General features: G+C 43.1%; 1 non-coding gene across 1 annotated transcript; it reads left to right on the plus strand.

Annotated features, from left to right (window-relative positions):
* The first annotated feature begins 2,672 nt into the window (after positions 1–2,672).
* trnav-aac (transfer RNA valine (anticodon AAC)) lies at positions 2,673–2,745 on the plus strand. The gene has a single exon. It is a non-coding gene; the product is annotated as a tRNA-Val (tRNA).
* The last annotated feature ends 2,672 nt before the right edge of the window (positions 2,746–5,417 follow it).

The following is a 5,417-nucleotide window of genomic DNA, read 5'->3' on the forward strand; positions in this document are numbered from 1 at the left end:
TATGCAAACGTGTTCAATTAATTATAAGATACAATTAAATCATTCAGATTAGTTGTTCAATGTTAACAGAGTGCAGTGTCTCACGATGCTGTTCCATTTGCTGATTTCTCTCTGCAGTTCTGTTCACACTCAAATTCTGCACAGTGTCTCTCACTCCCTCCCGTTTCCAGCCCTGACGCTGGAGAAACCATATCTCAAAGCTGCACATTCCGTGCATTCAGGTCAGCTGTGACAGATTATTAAAGGATCCTGCCACGCCACCACGCTTCACAACAGAAAATTAAAGCCACAAACAAACCCATCGACTAATCGCTCTTCCCCAGCTCCAGAGTGAGTGAGGGCGGGACAAGCCCTAACTTCCGCTCCCACACTCTCCAATCAGTGGCTGCCGGTGGAGAGCGGAGAATGCAACATCAAACAGCGGTTTACCACCCTTCACTGGGCTGCAAAATGCCACCGTCCGAGAAAACGCTCCCCGTACACCAAACAGCAGCCTCATAAGATGCTTCATCTCAACTTCCTGAGTTCGAGCCCCAGCTTGCAGGAACACTTCTTCACTGGAAACACCATTAATTATCTGATTGCCACGTTTTGCATCATGAAAGTAATCCTAACCGATAATTATATAATCATAGATGTTTACAGCATGGAAGGAGTCATTTAAGCCCATCGTATCTGCACCGGCCAACAAATGCCCAGTTTTAGGTGAGTACCCATTCATCTTATTGCATTTAATGTGCACATCTACGAACTGGTTAAATGTGGTGAGGGTTTCTGCCTGCACCACACTTTCAGGCAGTGAGTTTGAGACCCCCACAAACATCTGCTTGCAGAATGTTCACTTCAAATCCCCTTTAACCCTTACACTAATTACTTTGAAATTATGCAGCCTGGTTGTTGACCACTCCACTGTGTGAAATAGACCCTTTTAATCAACAATATCTAGGCCCCTCCTATTTTTATACATCTCAATGCTGTCGCCCATCAGCCTCCTGTGTTCCAAGGAAAACAAACCCATCCTGTCCAATCTGTCCTCATAGCAATGTTGCTCCACTCCCGGCAACATCTACGTAAATCTCCTCTGTACCTTCTCCAGCGTATTCACGTTCTTCCTTCAATGCGGTGACCAGAACTGCACGCAGTACTCCAGCTGTGGCCTAACCAGAATTTTATACAGTTCTAGCATAACCCACTTGCTGTTCTGTTCCTTGCTTCTGCCAATAAATGCAACCATTCCATATGACTTCTTAACCAACTTTTCCAACTGGCCAGCTACCTTCAGGGTTCTGTGGACAAGCAATCCCAGTTATCTTTGTTCCTCTACACTTCTCAATGTCATACCAGTTGAATTGTATTCCCTTTCCTTGTTAGCCCTCCACAAATGCGTGATCTCTCACATCTCTGGATTAAATTCCATTTGCCACTGCTCTAACCCCTTATCAGTTGATTGATATCTTCCTGGAGTCTCCAGCTTTCTTCTTCATTATAAACCACACTGCCTATTTTAATAACACCTGAAAACTTCGTAATCATAACACCTATATTCAAGTTTAGATCATTGATAAATACCATAAAAGCAATGGATCTGGCACTGAAAACTGTGGAACCCCACTGGAAACATCCTTCCAGTCACAAAAACACCCATCAAACATTACCCTTTGCTTCCTGCCTCTGAGCCAAATTTGGATCCAATTTGCCACTTCGCCCTGAATCACATGGGCTTTTACTTAGAAAATGCATAATCATTAAATGTTATCCTGCCTTCATGGGAAAACATCATTAATTGACTGATGATCTTCATTTGCACAACTAAAGAAATGTTAACTGAAGGAGAGTCCTTAATTGAATAACTTATCTGTGCTCTGCACTTTACCTCTGAATCCATAAACCATTTTGGAAACTGTGCTTTAGAAGTCTGTTTCAAAATGTTCCTTGCTGGTAACATTTACATGGGACGTTGGAAACAGTGAGACAGACTGTAGTGCAAGGGATTGGTTATTGTGAAACAGCAAAGAAAATATCCATCTCGAAGAATACCATCGAAAAGAAGTGTTGACCTAACAGCCAAAAAGAAGATGAAGTGCTGAGCCCTTTTCAACAAAAAATTCTTTTCCGAAACATTTCTCTGTCCGAATCTTCACAAAACAAAAATGATGCTTTTAAAGTCATTAAACCCGAATTTTCGTGCACCCGAATCTTCTGAATCAGATGCCTCTCGTTGTGCCGACTGAATCCATGTCCCTTTCAATATTCTGCTGACATGCACACTATTAAATGTGCCACTAACTTATAGAATCAAAGAATAAGGGAATGGTTGCAGCCCGTCGAGCCCATGCCAACTCTCAACAAGTCTCACTCCCTTGTCATTTACCCACAGCTGTGCAATTTTTTTCATTCGGATACTAATCCAACTCCGTTTTGAAAGATAAGATTGAGTCTGACTCCACCGCCCTTTAGAGCAGTGTATTCCAGATTCTAACCACCTGCTGAGGAATGGCCACTCCTGTTCCTATGGAAAAAGGCAGAGAAACACGGGATCAATTCCTGCCACACTCAGAACCTTGCTAAATTTCGCACCGTCATTCTATTCTCGTGACACAAGCTCCAGAAGTGTAGTCCAGCTGTTGAGGTTAAAGCTCTGGTTAAGTTCCCCACTGTCTTTCTGCCACAGCGTTTCCGTAGTGTAGTGGTTATCACATTCGCCTAACACGCGCAAGATTCCCGGTCCGAAACCGGGCGGAAACATTATGCAAACGTGTTCAATTAATGATTAGATAAAATTAAATCATTCATATTAGTGGTTCAATATTAACAGAGTGCAGTGTCTCACGATGCTGTTCCATTTGCTGATTTCTCTCTGCAGTTCTGTACACTCTCAAATTCTACACAGTGTCTCTCACTCCCTCCCGTTTCCAGCCCTGACGCTGGAGAAACCATATCTCAAAGCTGCACATTCCGTGCATTCAGGTCAGCTGTGAGAGATTATTAAAGGATCCTGCCATGCCGCCACGCTTCACAACAGAAAATTAAAGCCACAAACAAACCCATCGACTAATCACTATTCCCCAGCTCCAGAGTGACTGAGAGCGGGACAAGCCCTAACTTCCGCTCCAACACTCTCCAATCAGCCGCTGCCGGCGGAAAGCGGAAAATGCAGCATCAAACAGCGGTTTGCCGCCCTTCATTGGGCTGCAAAATGCCACCGTTCGAGACAACGCTCCCCGTACACCGAACAGCAGGCTCATAAGATGCTTCATCTCACCTTCCTGAGTTCGAGCCCCAGCTTGCACGAACACTTCTTCACTGGAAACACCATTAATTATCTGATTGCCACGTTTTGCATCATGAAAGTAATCCTAACCGATAATTTCTAATCATAGAGGTTTACAGCTTGGAAGGAGTCATTTAAGCCCATTGTATCTGCACCGGCCAACAAATACCCAGTTTGAGGCGTGTACCCCTGCACCTTATTGCATTTCATGTGCACATCTAAGAACTTGTTAAATGTGGTGAAGGTTTCTGCCTGCACCACACTTTCAGGCAGTGAGTTTGAGACCCTCACAAACATCTGCTTGCAGAATGTTCACTTCAAATCCCCTTTAACCCTTACACTAATTACTTTTAAATTATGCAGCCTGGTTGTTGACCACTCCACTCTGTGAAATAGAACCTTTCAATCTACAATATCTAGGCCCCTCCTATTTTTATAAACCTCAATGCTGTCGCCCATCAGCCTCCTCTGTTCCAAGGAAAACAAACCCATCCTATCCAATCTGTCCTCATAGCAAAGTTGCTCCACTCCCGGCAACATCTACGTAAATCTCCTCTGTACCCTCTCCAGCGTATTCACGTCCTTCCTTCAATGCGGTGACTAGAACTGCACGCAGTACTCCAGCTGTGGCCTAACCAGAATTTTATATAGTTCTAGCATAACCCACTTGCTGTTCTGTTCCTTGCTTCTGCCAATAAAGGCTACCATTCCATATGACTTCTTAACCAACTTTTCCAACTGGCCAGCTACATTCAGGGATTTGTGGACAAGCAATCCCAGTTACCTTTGTTCCTCTACACTTCTCAATGTCATACCAGTTGATGTGTATTCCCTTTCATTGTTAGCCCTCCACAAATGCGCTATCACTCACATCTCTGGATTAAATTCCATTTGCCACTGCTCTACCCCCTTATCAGTTGATTGATATCTTCCAGGAGTCTCCAGCTTTCTTCTTCATTATCAACCCACTGCCTATTTTAATAACACCTGAAAACTTCGAAATCATAACACCTATATTCAAGTTTAGATCATTGATAAATACCATAAAAAGCAATGGATCTGGCTCTGAAAACTGCGGAACCCCACTGGAATCATCCTTCCAGTCACAAAAACACCCATCAAACATTACCCTTTGCTAACTGCCTCTGAGCAAAATTTGGATCCAATATGCCGCTTCGCCCTGAATCACATGGGCATTTACTTAGAAAATGCATAATCATTAAATGTTATCCTGCCTTCATGGGAAAACATCATTAATTGACTGATGATCTTCCTTTGCACAACTAAAGAAATGTTAACTGAAGGAGAGTCCTTAATTGAATAACTTATCTGTGCTCTGCACTTTACCTCTGAATCCATAAACCATATTGGACAGTGTGCTTTAGAAGTCTGCTTCAAAATGTTCCTTGCTGGTAACATGTACATGGGACGTTGGAAACAGTGAGATAGACTGTAGTGCAAGGGACTGGTTATTGTGAAACAGCAAAGAAAATATACATTCTGGAAGAATACCATCGAAAAGAAGTGTGACCCGAACAGCCAAAAAGAAGATGAAGTGCTGAGCCCTTTTCAGCAAAAAATTCTTTTCCCAAACATTTTTCTGACCGAATCTTCACAAAACAAAAATGATGCTTTTAAAGTCATTAAACCCGGATTTTCGTGCACCCAAATCTTCTGAATCAGATGCCTCTCGTTGTGCCGACTGAATCCATGTCCCTCTCAATATTCTGCTGACATGCACACTATTAAATGTGCCACTAACTTATACAATCAAAGAATAAGGGAATGGTTGCAGCCCGTCGAGCCCATGCCAACTCTCAGCAAGTCTCACTCCCCTGTCATTTACACACAGCTGTGCAATTTTTTTCATTCGGATACTTATCCAACTCGTTTTGAAAGATAAGAATGAGTCTGACTCCACCGCCCTTTAGAGCAGTGTATTCCAGATTTTAACCACTTGCTGAGGAATGGCCACTCCTGTTCCTATGTATAAAGGCAGAGAAACACGGGATCAATTCCTGCCACACTCACAACCTTGCTAAATATAGCACCGTCATTCTATTCTCGTGACACAAGCTCCATAAGTGTAGTCCAGCTGTTGAGGTTAAAGGTCTGGTTATGTTCCCAACAATGCTACTGCCACAGC

The sequence above is a fragment of the Pristiophorus japonicus genome, chromosome 3, assembly GCF_044704955.1.
Source record: "Pristiophorus japonicus isolate sPriJap1 chromosome 3, sPriJap1.hap1, whole genome shotgun sequence".
Taxonomy (NCBI): Eukaryota; Metazoa; Chordata; class Chondrichthyes; family Pristiophoridae; genus Pristiophorus; species Pristiophorus japonicus.